Source organism: Dendrobates tinctorius, unplaced genomic scaffold (genome assembly GCF_039654945.1).
Source record: "Dendrobates tinctorius isolate UK_male_01 unplaced genomic scaffold, ASM3965494v1 ptg000086l, whole genome shotgun sequence".
In the NCBI taxonomy this organism is placed as follows: Eukaryota; Metazoa; Chordata; class Amphibia; order Anura; family Dendrobatidae; genus Dendrobates; species Dendrobates tinctorius.
In genome coordinates this window covers 48,400,985-48,419,107 of record NW_027361754.1, presented here as the reverse complement: position 1 = coordinate 48,419,107, position 18,123 = coordinate 48,400,985, and the positions used below count along the sequence as shown (strand labels likewise).

At 45.2% G+C, this 18,123-nt stretch overlaps 1 protein-coding gene across 3 annotated transcripts in view; it reads left to right on the top strand.

The window, feature by feature from the left end:
* The window catches only part of RERE (arginine-glutamic acid dipeptide repeats), a 403,316-nt gene that overhangs the window by 20,511 nt on the left and 364,682 nt on the right, over positions 1-18,123 (top strand). For 2 of the 3 annotated variants that reach the window (XM_073585355.1, XM_073585356.1), the window contains one exon: positions 1,073-1,245. The exons of the other annotated variant lie outside the window; for it this stretch is intronic. The gene's annotated coding sequence lies outside the window, so the exon portion shown is untranslated. The remainder of the gene's footprint in view (positions 1-1,072; positions 1,246-18,123) is intronic. 3 annotated transcript variants of the gene reach the window in all.

The window sequence follows — 18,123 nt, the reverse complement described above, 5'->3', positions numbered from 1 at the left end:
GAAGTGGTGGCGTCTTGTCCATCAGTCACCTGATCTTCCAGCCAATTATTACCTCAGCTGTCACGGACCTCCAGACTGTATTCATATATAGTGTAAATGCTGCATTTTTTTTCTGCTTCCCTTTGTCTGCATGTTCTGATTATTGCATCTTGCTGCATTTTTTTAATGCATTTTTTTGGTGCCGATTTTGAAGTAGCGTTTTGTTACTTTTTTTTTTTTTTATAATTTTTATACAGGTACCAAAAACCTTTTGGTTCGGCACTTAAAACAACTGTCTTTTCAGGCTACCTGTGAAAGATTCTAGAAAAAAAAAAAGGAAAAGTTCACAAGGCTCTTTAAACATGCGGCAGGCAGGGGTTTTCATCAAATTGTATCCACTTTGCTATGACAGTTAAAGGGGTATTCCCATCTACAAGACCCTTCCCAATATGTAATAATATTAGCAAATATGTTCAATTAGAAATTAAGTATAGTTTTTATGATTCGCTGTGTCTCTTTCCTCATGTGCAGGCATTGCAGAACCTTAGGTATCCATGGTTACGACCACTAATATAGTGACAGCTAGTTACTAGAGGTTGTAACCATGGATACCTAAGGTTCTGCAATGTGAATCAGAAGAACTATACTACATTTATAATTGGAGGTATTTGCTAATATTATTAGTATTACACCTATTGCATATTGGGATAGGATTTTGGAGATTGGAATACCCCTTTTAAGGTTAATTCAGATGTCCATGCATGACGGTCCGAAAATACCACTAATTCGCACACTTTGGGCACGGCTCTCCCGACCTAAGCGTGAGAATAGCGGCCAAGGCCGTGCATGAAATGCCCAATCTCGGACTGATGTGCAAGGAGGCCTAAAAAGCAAAAAAAATATTTGTGGCTGAGATGACCCTTGTCTTTTCGCTGTGTGCAGGTTTCTGTGTCGGTGAGGTTTATTGGGGAGAGCGCAGGGCGTTCTGACATTTTGTAATACAAGTGGCAGTTCTGATCTTAAGGACATAGTAAGTGCTGATATATGACGCGTCCATAGAGGAGGAACACTTACATGGAATATTTCCTTCTAGGGTTGAAGGTGCGACCAAAGCTGAAGTTCAGCCTGAGCACACGGGGATGTGAGTCATAGCAAATGCCAGCGAGGAGTAGCCGGCGTTGTCGCGTAGAGGTCCTGCTCCGAGCGTCTTGTGTTGGCTTTGAACTCCTCTTCTCTGACATAAGATTCAGCACAGCAGCTTTTCATGTAAGATAATTGCATTTTTTTTTGCATTTGACACTTTTGATTAATGCAGAGTGAATGTAATATATATTTCCCAGACTTCCTGAGATGATGGAATTCTTTCATGGTTGGCACCGGCTTCGGCGAGCCCTCCTTGGTAGTGTCAGGATGAGCTCATTGAGTGGACCTTTTCCTGCATTATATGACATCAATAAACGTGTGTGCCATGCTAGTTGGACATGTCTTGCAACGACAGGAATAAAGAGATGGTCATACATGCTTGTATGAGGACTCTAAAAATTGCCAAGTGGCCATTTTCGGGACCCTTACCAGTGACTAGAGAGCTGTGTAAGTGCCTAGGGATGTTTAACAGGGTCTTGTTCTCAAGGTAAATGTGGGCCTCCCACTTCTAGGACCCCATAAGGGTTGACCCCCAATACTGCTGAACAATGCCACTGGATGTTCAGGTTGGGTTCAACACCATGGCTGCACTCCGTGTGGTGTAAATGCTATATCTTATTAATCCTCCAAAGTTAAAAATGTTATTTCTGCTCAGGAAAAGTTAGAGAAGGCCTCACACTTGGGGACACTTTGCATTTCCACTGGTTTTCAAGGACAAACTATAATCTTAAAGGGAATCTGTCACCCATGTCCTGTGTGGATCACTAATGCAGATCGGAACTCCGCTATTTGTAGGGTTACATTCTGGGGGTCTTAAAGGGAATCTGTCACCCCTTTTTTCGACTATGAGCTGTCGGCACCGCCATCAGGGGCTTATCTATAACATTCTGTAATGCTGTAGATAAGCCACCGATGTAACCTGAAAGATAAGAAAAAAGAGTTAAGCTGGAGTCACACATAGCGACTCACCAGTGATCCCGACAACGATATCAACGTGTCAGGATCGCTGGTGAGTCGCTATGTGATCGCTGGTGAGACACAGACAGCTTCACCAGCGATCAGCACAGCGACGCTGAGCGCGCAGTGTCGCTGTGTTCTTTAGTTACCAGTGTGCTGATGCAGGGAGCTGGTAACTAACGTATACATCGGGTATCCAAGGGCCGTGCGTCCCTTAGATACCCGATGTGTACGTTAGTTACCAGCTCCCTGCATCAGCGCGCTGGTAACTAACGTACACCGGGTATCTAAGAGACGTGATGCGTGCTGGCCAGCGGGAGACCAGCGACCAAAGAAAAGTCCAGAGGTTTCCCAGAGCGATCAGTGTTACCGGCAGGGGGGCCGGTCGCTGATCGCTGTCACACACAGCGATCTCGCTGGTGAGATCGCTGTTGTCACAAAACTTGTGACTCGGCAGCGATCTCGCTAGCGAGATCGCTATGTGTGACGGGGTCATTAGATTATACTCACCCCGGCGTCCGGTCCGATGGGTGTCACGGTCCGGTGCCTCAACAGGGCAGAGCAGTGCGCCTGCGCAGGAGCCACGACAGGAAGAAAAGAAGAGGACGGCATCGTATGAAGATGGGAGGCGTCGGACTGCAACACCCATCTGACCAACACCGGACCGCCCCCCCCCGTGAGTATAATCTAACTCTTTCTTCTCTTTCAGGTTACATCGGGGGCTTATCTACAGCATTACAGAATGCTGTAATGCTGTAGATAAGCCCCTGATGGCGGTGCGGGCAGCTCATATTCGATAAAAGATGGGTGACAGATTCCCTTTAAGACCCCCAGAATATAACCCTACAAATAGCGGAGTCCCGATCTGCATTAATGATGCACACAGCACATGTATTAGTTTTCATTAGAAAATCTGTGAAACTTTGGAAGCATTTAGACACAAACCTACAACATCTGGTTCTCTGACCTCTTTTAATGAAGTCAAAATCAAGGCGAAACCTTACACTTTTTATTGATGTGTGTTTTTTTTTTTTTTTAATAGAGTAAAGCATAAAAGACCCCAAAATCCAGATCCGAGGAGTATAACCGTGAGCCATGAAATGCCTGCCGAGGTCTCAGTGGCGAAATACTGGAAAACATTCCTGTGGATTCATGTCCTTTTTTCAAAGTGTTTTCTGGCAGACCCATTTTCAATATTTTAGATACTTGCACCGCTCTATGTGTATTCTCCCCCAAAAGTGATCACTTGATCAGTGTTCTGCATCCGTAAAAATGTTAGCCAAAATCAGAGTAGATCCAAAGCAAGACTTAATCTTTCCATTATCGGTCCTTTCATCTTGGCTCAAGGCGTTGCGTGAGATAATTAGTGATGAATGAACGTGCTGCGATAACACCTTATCTGAGCATGCTCGAGTGCTAATAGACTGGCTTCTGCGTGCTCGAATACTATGCACCTGAGCATGCTCAGATAACACCTTATCCAATCATGTTCGCTCATCATTAACAACTACGGTATATGTTTGGAGACAAAATACAAGGGTGGCTCTGTGTGCTTTTCTGTATAAGTTTTGGTTTCAACTTGCATTTACTTCCACAAAATGCAGGATGTGTTGAGTCCATGAGCCTTTTCCTTTTTTTTTTTTTTTTTTTTTTTTTTTTTATGGGTTCACATGAAATCATTGAGAGAGTAAAAAAGCTAATTTAGAATGCGTTGATTCCTAAACCTGATTCATTGGCCTTTCTGCTGTCGTGTGCCCGATTTGGAAATCTGTAAGTTGTTAAGACTTTTGGCCAGGTGTGAGCACTTTAATGGGGTGGTGTCAAATTTTCTACATGTAGCAACATATGGTGTCCACATGACATGGCACCAGGCGTTCTGTACGCGGTGCCACCCTCGCTCCATAGTTTGGCTGCTGTTATGGAACCGTATGTTCTGCGATTGTGTCCCAAGGCACTCATCCAGAGAGATGCATGTGTGTTATTTTCTATAATTCTTTTAATATACTGTATATACTAGTGTATAAGCCGAGTTTTTCATCACATTTTTTGTGCTGAAAACACCTTCCTCGGCTTATACACAAGTTAATTCTCCCAGAAAGCTGGAGGGGGGAGCGGCGGGTCACTGAGGCAGGAGCCGACGGCTAAAGCCTGTGCTGCTGCTAAAGAGAAATTCATTTTCATTTTCCCTTATAGTGCGCACAGTGACACCCGAAGCCGCCGGCTTCCAGAAAACATCCTACTCACCCTCCTGCGTGCCCTCGCAGCATCTCGTTGGTTCTGGGCGCCGGCAGCTCCTCCTGTGCTGAGCTATCACGTGGCCCCGCTCATTAAGGTAATGAATATGTACACCTCTCCACTCCCATAGGCGTGGAGGGAATATTCATTACCTTAAAGAGCGGGGCCACTTGATCACTCGGCACAGGAAGAGCTGCCATCGCCGGGACCAGCGAGATGCTGCAAGGGTGCGTGGAAGGTGAGTAGGGTTTTTTTTTCTTTTTTTAAATAGGAACCATTCATAAAATGATAGGGGATAAGGAGCCATGCGTACCAGGACAGGACGGGGGAGCCATGCGTACCAAGACAGATGAGGGGACAATGCATATCCTGCTCATACTCGAGTCAATAAGCTTACCCAGTTTTCCGTGGCAAAATTAGGTGCCTCGACTTATATTCTGGAATGTATGTGTGTGTGTGTGTATATATATATATATATATATATATATATATATATATATATATATACATTTAAATATATAGTTTTAGAGAATGAAGAGTTAGTCGTTTTGCTGATTTCATACATTGGCACAGTAACGTGCTGTCAATTTTTACACGTGGCGTCCATATGCGTTGGCCTAGGTGCAGGCCCTGCCCGTTGGCCTAACGGTGACCTATACCCTCTATGGAACAGCCTTTTTGTCCTTCACCTTTTTTTCTTATTTGCATTTGCGCCATAAGTATGTCATTGCTCCAACGGCACGTCTATGGCTACAGACTGTTATGACCCACAGTGCCCATTCCACGATTTCGTGCCTCTTGGTGCCCCTCTCGGCTGTATAGCGGCGCAGCGCACGTTTGAGGGGCTGTAAATCGAAGGTCGGATCTGAAGCATCAGCTCCGCATATGAATGTTTTCCCTCTGAGACGGTAGGAAAACAGAGGGCAAGGAAATAGCAGACAGGTAACGGGAGCCGGCAGCTCTATCAAGACTTTAACAGCACGAACAAGACTATTTCTGTAATACCAACGCTTGCTTCCTGTGAACAGTCGCGGAGGATATTTACACTAATGTTTTCCTGTGGTATCTCTTGCCTTGGCCCCCCTGTATTTCATATCTGGTGGTATAAATTCTCCCATCTTTCTGGCTTGTTGATGTGTCGCTGCCTTGTAAATAGGTCGTTCATTGCAACGTATCATAAAAGCTGTCACGCTCCTCTTCCAGCCGTGCAATTTACATCTAACCGTTTAGTATCTGATTGCTGCGGATAACGCGATAATAACATTTGGCGCCATGTCTGAGGTGTCGATAATATTTTGATCAGTCCTGCCAAAGATGTCCATCTTGCATGTCGCCGTCTGGCAGGATGGCCTCTGTAGGCAGACTTACAGCTGCTCTGAGGGCTTTTCAATTTTATTTTTAATGGGTTATTTAATTTTTGTTTTGTGGACAATCGGTGACTCGGAAATGTTTTATTATTTGTCCCCTGACTGATACTTTTAAGTAATCTCCTAGGTGAGAGCCATTGGTAGCTCCTGCAAATAAAGCGGGCCACTTTGGTAGCCCCTGCAAGTACAGCGGGCCACTTTGGTAGCCCCTGCAAGTACAGCTGGCCACTTTGGTAGCCCCTGCAAGTACAGCTGGCCACTTTGGTAGCCCCTGCAAGTACAGCTGGCCACTTTGGTAGCCCCTGCAAGTACAGCTGGCCACTTTGGTAGCCCCTGCAAGTACAGCTGGCCACTTTGGTAGCCCCTGCAAGTACAGCTGGCCACTTTGGTAGCCCCTGCAAGTACAGCTGGCCACTTTGGTAGCCCCTGCAAGTACAGCTGGCCACTTTGGTAGCCCCTGCAAGTACAGCTGGCCACTTTGGTAGCCCCTGCAAGTACAGCTGGCCACTTTGGTAGCCCCTGCAAGTACAGCTGGCCACTTTGGTAGCCCCTGCAAGTACAGCTGGCCACTTTGGTAGCCCCTGCAAGTACAGCTGGCCACTTTGGTAGCCCCTGCAAGTACAGCTGGCCACTTTGGTAGCCCCTGCAAGTACAGCTGGCCACTTTGGTAGCCCCTGCAAGTACAGCTGGCCACTTTGGTAGCCCCTGCAAGTACAGCTGGCCACTTTGGTAGCCCCTGCAAGTACAGCTGGCCACTTTGGTAGCCCCTGCAAGTACAGCTGGCCACTTTGGTAGCCCCTGCAAGTACAGCTGGCCACTTTGGTAGCCCCTGCAAGTACAGCTGGCCACTTTGGTAGCCCCTGCAAGTACAGCTGGCCAATTTGGTAGCCCCTGCAAGTACAGCTGGCCAATTTGGTAGCCCCTGCAAGTACAGCTGGCCACTTTGGTAGCCCCTGCAAGTACAGCTGGCCACTTTGGTAGCCCCTGCAAGTACAGCTGGCCACTTTGGTAGCCCCTGCAAGTACAGCTGGCCACTTTGGTAGCCCCTGCAAGTACAGCTGGCCACTTTGGTAGCCCCTGCAAGTACAGCTGGCCACTTTGGTAGCCCCTGCAAGTACAGCTGGCCACTTTGGTAGCCCCTGCAAGTACAGCTGGCCACTTTGGTAGCCCCTGCAAGTACACCTGGCCACTTTGGTAGCCCCTGCAAGTACAGCTGGCCACTTTGGTAGCCCCTGCAAGTACAGCTGGCCACTTTATTAGCCCCTGCAAGTACAGCTGGCCACTTTATTAGCCCCTGCAAGTATAGCTGGCCACTTTGGTAGCCCCGGCAAGTACAGCTGGCCACTTTGGTAGCCCCGGCAAGTATAGCTGGCCACTTTGGTAGCCCCTGCAAGTATAGCTGGCCACTCTGGTAGCCCCTGCAAGTATAGCTGGCCACTCTGGTAGCCCCTGCAAGTATAGCTGGCCACTCTGGTAGCCCCTGCAAGTATAGCTGGCCACTCTGGTAGCCCCTGCAAGTATAGCTGGCCACTCTGGTAGCCCCTGCAAGTATAGCTGGCCACTCTGGTAGCCCCTCCAAGTATAGCTGGCCACTCTGGTAGCCCCTCCAAGTATAGCTGGCCACTCTGGTAGCCCCTCCAAGTATAGCTGGCCACTCTGGTAGCCCCTCCAAGTATAGCTGGCCATAAACCTTCAATAGCTGTTGGGTGACAGTGCTTCTTCTGAACTTGCCTATAAGCATGCACGCTCAGCCTGTCCACGCATGTATGTATTCCCAGTGGAGATAAGGGAATTGACCATTGCCGGATAACTGACAAGCCATGTCCTTTTTACCCTCAATGCCTTCCTTTGGGGGAGAGTTCCTTAGCGAAAGTGCATATACCACGGAGTTGTGCAGCGCTGTTGGAATAAGTCTTCACCAGCAATTTTTTTTTATCTTTCTATGTGTTTCTTCTGTCAAGAGCAAAAAAAATGAATGTACAAGACACAAAATAAATGGCCATAAAATGCCAAGAGACAAGGGAACATCCACTAGAGTGCATGTAGAGTATTCCCAGTGGGGAAAGAGGAATAGACTGCTGGCGGACATGTAAGTCACTGCCTGACAAGATACCTTTTTTTTTTTTTTTTTTTTCTTTTTACCTCATTGTTTGTTGTTGGAAGAGTTGGCATCACCCCATAAGGGAGTCTGTCGGAAAAGGCAAGCATGGTCAGCTTTTATGATGTTCATGGATGGGTTTAGTAAAAGGAGTTAGAATAACGTTGGCCATACTCGCTGTTCTCGATGGGTACAGTGTAATGACTCCCTGACAAATGATGATGGAGGCAATAAGGAATCGGTATGTCTGATTTCGGTCCCCAATCGTTTTGTTCTCTAAGAAATAGGCTGCTGCCAAGGATGTGTGACAGCGCCTTTTTCTGTGTATGGGAGAGAGAGAGAGAGCTGCAGGATGAACCATCTTTTGCCCGACAGCTATCTAAAGTGCATGGGGTTATAGCTGATCATGAACTAGCCTAAATTTGATTGATTTTGGTATAGTAGGATAAAGCATCCGTCTACATGAAGCTTTTTATTTGTGCTCTATACACCCGGACCCAGTGGTTTTTTCGCCTCCGTCAGGATTTTATCTGTTGCCCTTTTCCTATGCGGTGGGCAAGTGCAAAAAAACATCCTGCGGGGGTTCATGGCGACATTAAGGACTGTAGGCGACGAGTGGCATATGCTTGGGAACACTCATGACGTATAGGTCTGAGGGAAGCCTCAGTTGCAAAAAGCACTTTGTATCGATTGTGTAAAGTTTTGCAATTTAGAAAAGCGCAAGAAAAAAACAATCGCGTTTTAATAGAGAAACTGTCTGCACATTTTTACGATCGATATCGTAATTATTGGAGGGTAAATGTATATACAGCCATATCACTACTTCCATGTGTGTAAACTGGCTGACGGGTTCCCTTTTAAATATGAAGGAGTCTGGAAAAAAATCCTCTTGTTCTGATGATATAAAGCTGGAGACAAATGGGTTAAATCTGCGCAGCCATCAAAGGATGATAAGACAGGAATCCAAAGTATGCAGTTTATTGGTTAACACGTTTCGCAGTTTCAAACCTTCATCAGGGCAAACTCGCCCATGATTTAGCTGCATTGCGTCAGTCCCGACGCGATGATCCACGATGGTGAGGGTGACTGGTTCTGGAAATTTTGCCAGGTGTGGACACTCGCTCTCTCTTCAGGATGTGGTCAGAGATTTTTCTAATTCTCCCATCACAATTCTTCAATGTATCCACCACTTGTGCTGATGAAGCAGCCTGCGGTGCACAAGACGACCCTGGTCTCGAATCCTAAATCCTACAACTCAGTGGGGTCACGGCAGTGATAATGAACCAGTCAAGTGAATTTGATTAATTTCTGTACAGAGCGGCGCTTTTTTTCTGTGCACTCTGCTCCCTCCAGTGCATTTTCCTTGGCACTTGTACGACTTTCACGGGATAGAGACCTCGAAGAATGGAGAAATAGAGATGATTTACATCTCGTTTTAATATAATTAAGCATTAAGAGCCAACAATGAAGGAATTTCCAGCCCTTGTCATATTTATCACATCCATCCTCACGGCGGCCGACGAGATGCTGCTCTCTTACGGCTCTCCGGAGGGTAGTACATTACAAAAAAAAGATCTGCAGGTATCCAAAATTTTTGCAAACTGTTTTTCCATAATTTTATCGCCATCATCATCACTCCCATCCTCCTCCTCCTAAGTGATTATTTTCTGGAGGTAAAAGGTTATTGATGTCGATGCTTTTATTAGTATTTTTTTTTTTTTTAAGCTTAAGAATTCATGAAGCATCATAATTGTCTTTCTTTATGCTCGCTCTTAGATCAGTTTGATCTCTAGCGACGGCTCATTATTCCTCTGCACGACCCATACCGCCGCCTACCCAATAATATTTGCCGTTAATGGCGTCATTGGGCTATAATTTGTTTAACCTTCTTGTTGCCAGCAGGAACAGGAAATTCTCGGAGATTGAAGGATGCTTGTGCGGATGATACGATTTCCAACCACCTTTTTTATTTTACATTTTTTCAGTAACTATAGAAGACAGGTTTTATAAACTTCTTATGATGTATTAATTTATTGTTCTACTTTCATTTGTCTAGGTGAACTTTTAGCATATGTTAATCATGTGAGAAACAATTGTCACTCTGAATAACGGAATTTGATTGATTTAAAATAAGTAAAGCTTCATCTGCCAGGTTGTGAATTTTATTTAATGCCGCACTCTTAGTGGAGATATGTATATAGAAAGAGCTGTCCATTGGACTCCTAACTACGTATATAGGACCGCCCACTAGACTCCTAACTACATATACATGTATAGGACCGCCCACTAGACTCATAACTGCAGGATGAGCACAGTCATGCATTAATCCTTCCCACAGCAACTCTTGCTCTATAACATGATGCTGGCAAAACGGGATAGGTCATCAATGTCTGATCGGTGGGATCACCCACGCCATTCTGTTCACTTAGGAGCCTGCACAGTTCTTTTGATGGCGTAGTGGCCACAGCCAGGTATTACACATCACACCCCCACATTAATTTGAATAGAGGGCGGATGTGCTGTGCAGTTCTGTAACTGAGCAGTAATGAGAGCTGCCAACATGGAACAGCTAGTGGGCAGGGGTGTCGGGAGTCGCTTCCCTCTGATCAGACATTGATGACCTAGCCTAATGATAGTACATCAATGTTAAAGTCCTGAATAACCCCTTTAAACAACTTTCTAATCTCCATTAATTTTCCACCATTTTTTCTACTGCAGTGTATGTTAAGTCCTTTTTCTAGCTGAATGTTTAGCACAAAATGTTACAAATGCCATGTTTCAGTGTTAAGAGATTGCATTTAGAGGGGGGTTAAAGACCTATATCCACAATACGGGCAGGGGTGATAGCATATACAGCATGAGGGAGGGCAGATGAAACTGGTTGTAGGAGGAAAGCATGTGAAGAAATAATTGCGTGATAGCATTGATTCTATCATATGTGCTAATGAAGATAGCCGCATCCCTGAATACATAGAGGCATCATATCCAGCATGTATTATTGACAGAGATATTCCCATAAAACAAAAATCTGAAACTTGGACAAGACTGCAAACTGCATATCAGGAGGGTCTGACAATGAATGAAGATTGGAGACTGAAATACAATTTTAGCAAAGGGGTTGTCAGGCACTTCAAAGTGCTGATCTACTCATCCATTTTGCTCACATTTGGCTGCCCAATGAGTCTCTGCTACATCCGAACACAATGTCAGCACTGATGTCTACTGTTTGGGTCGGGCTCTCATTCTCGAACATGCTCCGTTTGGCTTTCTCAGCGTTCTGCATGCTGTGCGAAATCCGTTCGTCTCATGCTGCTTTTTCTAGAGACTAGATACAGATTTGCTTCTGATATGTTTAATAATTGGACATGTAGCACCACGCACCATCACTCGTGGGTAGTGTCTCCATCTCACCCGGAACAGCTATTCATGCCCTTTATAATGGAGCAACCATCTTCACAAGTGAGAGCACCGCAGGCTGTAATTAAATCCAAGGGAATTAGAATGGGGAGCGACTGTTTCTGCACGTTGCTTTCTTTTTATGGGGAAGAGCGTTTCCAGCTAGCCTGCCATCTGGACAGTATATTCAGTGTCGTTCTTGTTTGTTACATTGTTACTAGTGGATAAGTCTTCTGTGTTTCCTGCTGCTTAGAGGAGACACTATATTGCAGTTTGTTGGTTTGTTCTTTTTCCCCCCAAAATGCAATAAAATGTTCACGTGTAATGACTGTTGATCCTGCTCCAACTCCATTTTTAGACTTTATTTTAAGGTGACCCTCTTGCTTGGGACAAGTTTGGTGATCCTCCTCTGGGCTTTAGTTAGCTTTTTGATTGCTACCTTGAATACTTGCACAGAAACCGTGAACCCAGAGGAAGAGTTGATTCTGCGAGACCACATATAAACATTGGCGTTTTATATTTCCTCTGTTACAAATTTGTATGCTTCCTTCTATATTTAACATTTTTGATCATGTCTTGACCATATTAGATGAAGATGAATGGAGTAGAAATAGTTTCTTTGGATCAGAATGGTTGTTTTCTCTTATTAGTCACATTAAAGGCCAAACTAAAATATTCACTAAAAGGAGGAGACTCTAAAAATCCAATTGTAAAGGACTAATCATGGAAATAGAAATGGCTGCCTTGACCTTATGATCGTGAATGGTGTGCATAGACCTCTATGGAAGCTGGGTACTGATCAGAACCTTTAAAAGCCCCGATATACTGGGTAAAGTTGGCCAATATAGATCGGACTGGTGGACCATCAAGTTGGGGCCTCCCATCTCTTCCCTGACATATGTCAGAGGAGAGAAAGATTGGGCATGTTGAATTTCAGTGCTCACTGCTCTTCAAAGCTTGTTGTTCAGTATATAGTGCACATGTACAGCCATTTTTTTTTGTTCATTGTGTTTTTATTGGTGTTCATTTACATATATACCGATTGTTCTGTTGATGTATACATAAAAATATTTGCAGTTTAGCTCACTTGTGGTCGTACGTGTTCCTAGGAAGGACATACTACCGCAAAGGTATATACCTTTGGTTTCTTGAGTGTATCGTATTTAAGTTTTGACAAGTTTGACAGGATGTGCAACATACCTGTTTGCTGCTTCTGTTTTCTCCCATGGGCTGCCCTTCTATGAAGGCTTTTAGCACAAGTGTCTCCCATTTTGTGTCCGGAGGTTAGGGAGATCTGAGTCGAACAAGCAAACAAAAATTTAGTTTGGATCTAACAAATGCAGAACAAATGGCATTAGGTACGGTGACTCTATCAGAATTGTGCCTAAAGGTGGCCATACGCATTGTCCAAGCATTGGCCTAAAGGTGGCCATACGCATTGGCCAAAGGTCAGTGACACTCATCAGTTGTGGTGGGACCAGGCAACTAACTAATGTTTGAGACTCCCCATCCCCTGAATCGTGAATGTCTGGGAAAAGAATGGTCGGTCATGTTAAAATTCAACATGACCAATACAGTTGTGCTCACAAGTTTACATACCCCAGCAGAATTTTTGCTTTCTTGATCTTTTTTCCAGATAATTTGAAAACACCAAAACTTTTCTCCACTCATGGTTAGTGGTTGGGTGAAGTCATTTATTGTCAAACTAGTGTGTTTTCTCTTTTTAAATCATAATGACAACCCAAAACACCCAAATGACCCTGATCAAACGTTCACATACCCTGGTGATTTGGCCTGATAACATGCACAGAAGTTGACACAAATGGGTTTGAATGGCTACTAAAGGTAACATCCTCACCTGTGACCTGTTTGCTTTTAAATCTGTGTGTGTGCATAAAACCAGAGTGAGTTACTGGGATCCAGACAGAGTCTTGCATCTTTCATCCAGCCACTGACATTTCTGGATTGTGAGTCATGGGGAAAGCAAAAGAATTGTCAACGGATCTACGGAAAAAGGTAGTTGAACTGTATAAAACAGGAAAGGGGTACAAAAAGATTTCCAAGGAATTGATAATGCCAGTCAGCAGAGTTCAAACTGTGATTAACAAATGGAATATCAGGGGCTCTGTAAAAACATCCACGGTCAGGTAGACCAACAACAAGTTTGTCCACAACTGCCAGGAAATTTGTTCGGGATGCAAAGGAAAACCCACAAATAACATCAGCTGAAATACTGGACTCTCTGATAACTAGCGGTGTGGCTGTTTCACGATCCACAATAAGGAGGCATTTTAAGAAAAATGGACTGCATATTCACCAGAAGAATGCCACAAAGTAGCTTGTCTACAGTACGCAAAACAGCACAGAGACGAGCCTCAAAACTTCTGAAAAAAGGCAATTTGGAGTGATGAGACCTAAATTGAACTGTTTGGCCATAACCATAAATGTTACATTAGGAGAGAGGTCAACAAAGGTGTATATGATGAAAGTAACAACGTTACTACTGTAAAGCATGGAGGTGGATCGCTGATATTTTGGGGTTGTGTGAGCTACAAAGGCACAGAAACTTGGTTAAATTTGAAAGAAAGATGAATGCAGCATGTTATCAGCAAATACTGGAGGCAAATTTGCAAACATCAGCCTGGAAGCTGCGTATGGGAAGTACTTGAACGTCCCAATATGACAACTATCCAAAACACAAGGCCAAGTCGACCTGTCATTGGCTACTGCAGAACTTTCACTTTCTTCTGGAGTGGCCATCTCAGTGTTCTGACCTCAATATCATTGAGCCAGTCTGGGGAGATCTCAAGCACGCAGTTCATGCTAGACAGCCTCCAGTTCCTGTAAATTCCTGGGCTTTCTGCCAAGAAGAGTGGGCAGCTTTACCATCTAATAAAATAAAGAACCTCATCCACAACTTCCACAAAAGACATCAAGCTGTAATTGATGTTAGAGAGGGCAATACATGGTATTAAGAAATGGGGTCTATGAATTGATCATGGTCATTTGTATGTTTTGGGTTGTCATTATGATTTAAAAAGAGAAAACACATTAGTTTGACAATAAATGGTTTCACCCAACCACTAACCATGAGTGGAAGAAAAGTTTTGGTGTTAGCATTTATAGTCTCAGAAAAAAGGCCAAGAAAGCAAAATTTCTGCCGGAGTATGTAAACTTTTGAGCACAACTGTATTTTCCTCTCGAAAGATCAGTCCCCATCAAAGGTGTCTGGTGGCATCTTCTTCCATTCTCCCTGTTCCGAACACATGCATAATCAACCGAGCCAGATGAATGTATTTATCACAGTCAAGAGTAGTGGCTGCCAGCCAAATTAGTGGTGCATGGTCGACCTAACCCTCCACCTGGATCTCAGATAACAGATTTGGTTCTCCTTGATATCTTACAGTCAAAGCTTTTAGGCACCTACTACTATAATCAGATTCCAAACTGAGCTCATTGTCAAACACAAATGAATTTCGGATTATTTTTAAGGGTTTTTTTTTTTTTTTTGTTACTTTTTCCCCCCAAACCACCTTTCTTAAATTTTCCTCTGCAATTCATCCTAGTTGGCACATTAATGCATTTCGCTGTTGAAGAACACGTTTTGATATATTTCACCGTTAAAGAACATAATAACGCTCCAACATCCTTTGATTTCTTGTAACAAACCCCTGCTTCATTCAACCTGCGGTATAATCAATGATATCAATCTGGAAGAGGAAGGGATTTATTTAGCATCTTCACACTCCGTTTTTACCTTCCAGCATCCAATAGTCGGTGCGGTTGGTGGACGTGATTAATGGCAGAAATGTCTTCGAATGACACCATTTCTTCTTGGATGTACACTTAATTTATCTCCCCGCGTTTCTTTTCATTAATTTATTTTTCTATTTAACCCCTTTCCTACATTAGACGCACTATTCCGTCCATGTGACCTGGGACCTAAGTCCCATGGACGGAATAGTACGTCTTGCCCTTAATGCGACTTAAGTCGCAGTGATCACATTAAAATGCCGACGCCATCTTACCTCAGGATACATGGCCACGGCATCCCGGGCGGTCTCCGCCCTGGCCCGCCCCTCTGTGAGCTGTGATTGGCTGTTTAATTCAGAACAGCCAATCACAGCGCTTCTCATTGTTTCAGCCATTCAGATTGGCTGAAACAAAGCGGTCCTAGGCTAGGATCGAATACTGATGTACTCGATCCTAGGACCGGTGCCTGGCAACGCCAGGCACTGGAGAAAAGCCGGTACCGGCCCGGATCGGTGCTGTAATAGCACTGATCCTAGGCCGGAGCCTAGGACAGGCCCAGCAGGGCCTGCAGGAAGTGGTTGGCGCGATCGATTAGATCGGCGATCGCGCCAACCACAGGGCACAGCTGCGGTCACGCTGTGACCGCTCTGTGCCCTGCTGGTGACCTGGCCATGACCTGCCTAGGAATCGGAGCTGTGAGCTCCGATCATAGGCAGTTGCCATGGTCACCAGGCAGAGCAGGGAATGGTGGGATCGATGCAATCATTCGATCCCACCAATGACAGGTCACAGCAGCGATGTGACTGCTCTGTGACCTGTCCCTGACCTGCCTCTGACCTGTCTGACATCTCTGCAGGGGTCCTCACTCTTAGCTGAGGATTCCTGCAGAGAGGTCAGACGCAAGAGCTCCTGTGCTGGGTACTGTGATGCCACAGCTTGTAGCATCACAATCCCTGCAGAAAAAAGAAGAGGAGAAAGAACACTACAACTGTAGGTGTTAATTGATCCCTGATCCCCTGCCCAATCTATCTTCACCCCCCCCCCCCCCCCAATGTATCTTCAATTTCATTTAGCAGCCGCCGAATTTTGATAAGTGACGCAATTCACTTATCAAAGCTCGTGTCGGCTGTTTTCCAATTTTCTTTTTCACCTCCCCCCTTGAGCCACCCCTGTGCACACATCCAGCAGCCACTAAATTTTGATAAGTGATGCCGTCCACTTATATCTAGGGCCTGCTGTTTTAGACTTTTGTTCACAGGTATTTTGCTCCCCATTTCCTTTTAGCTTTTTCTTACAGGATAGTGTGCACCAATCACTAGCCCCCCCCCCCCACACACATACACAGTTATAAAGTACACCCAAGCACTATATCTACACAAAAAATGTCCCGCCCATCACGTTCCTCCCAACAGCGCTATTCAATGGAGGAGGCATATTCTTACCTTGCCTCCGACACTGATAGCGAGGATGAGGATCCCACTTTTCTTTATTTTTCGGATTCTTCAATCTCTTCCTCTTCCCACTGCTCATCTTCCTCCTCGGGTCCTGCGGAACCGCCACGCAGACGCTCCAGGACAGAAGATGAGGCAGCGCCCACCTTGCCCGCAGCTGATTCACCAGACCCTGTGTGGACCTCGCCCCCCGAAAATTACGAGCCACTGATTCCTGATTTTCTGGCAGAATCAGGAATCAAGTTTGACACCACCGGCCTCACAGAAATTGACTTTTTCATAGTCTTTTTCCCTGAGGATTTTTTTAACCTCATGGTGGAGCAAACTAATTTGTATGCTTGGCAATTTTTGGAACAACACCCGCGTTCATCCTATTATCACTGGTCTCCTGTGGACGCAGTTGAAATGACGCAGTTTTGGGGCCTGGTCCTCCACATGGGTATCCTTAAAAAGCCTGAAATTCGGCAATATTGGAGTGTTGATATTTTATACAACACTCCAGTGTTCCGAATGGTCATGGTCCGTATGCGTTTTCAGGCCAACCACAAGTTCCTGCATTATAACGATAATGCACAGTGTCCCGCACGAGATGACCCCAACTTTGACCGTCTGTTCAAAGTTCGGCCGGTCATTGAACACTTCAACAAAAAGTTTGCTGAAGTGTATGTGCTCCAAAGGGACATCTGCGTGGATGAATCATTGGTCCATTTTAAGGGCAGGCTCGGATTCCGTCAATACCTGCCCAGGTAAGGAATCAAACTCTAAGCTGTGTGAGAGTACCTCAGGGTACACCTACAGGTTTAGAGTGTACGAAGGAAAGAACACCAGGATTGAACCCACTAAGTGTCCTGTCCTGGGAGTGAGTGGGAAAATTAAGTGGGATTTGGTGCACCCATTGCTGGATAAAGGTTATCACCTCTACACTGATAACTTTTATACCAGTGTCCCACTCTACAAATCCCTCTCTGTGCGAGGTACCGCAGCTTGCAGTACTGTCAGCAAAAATCAGTGAGGCCTCCCGAAGATGCTACTTAGGCAGATGTTCCGAAAAGGTGAGAGCAGAGCCCAATGTAGCGACCACCTGCTGGTGGTCAAGTACAAGGACAAGAGGGATGTCCTTCTCTTCACCACCATACACGGTGATGGCAGCACCCTCAGCACTGTACGGGGTACCTCTGCAAAGGTCAGCAAACCTGAATGCGTGCTGGGGTACAATAAAAACATGGGGGGCGTTGGTCGCTGCGATCAACTCCTCCAACCGTACAATGCTTTGAGAAAGGCCAAGGTGTGGTACAAAAAGCTGGCCGTGCACATCGTCCAATTGGCAATGCTCAACGCATTCCTGCTGTCACAATGTGAGCGCCACACCAATACTTCGTACCTTGAGTTCCAGGAGGTAGTGGTTAAGGCCCTGATGTTTGGCACTCTGGAAGGAGCGGGCCCCAGAACTTCCGGAACTGAAGGTGCCCGTATTGTACCAGGTCAGCATTTCCCGGGGGAGGTCCCACAAACTGCAAAAAGAGGTAAATCGCAAAAAAGGTGCCGAGTGTGTTGCAAAAACGGAATACGCAAGGACACCATTTATCAATGCGACACCTGCCCCGAAAAACCTGGCCTGTGTATGAAGGATTGCTTCAAATTGTACCACACCTCAATGCACTACTAAATTACTTTACTGGAAACATTAGATTAGTTGGGGCACATCTAGATAAGTTCCTTGGGGGTCTAGTTTCCAAAACAATGT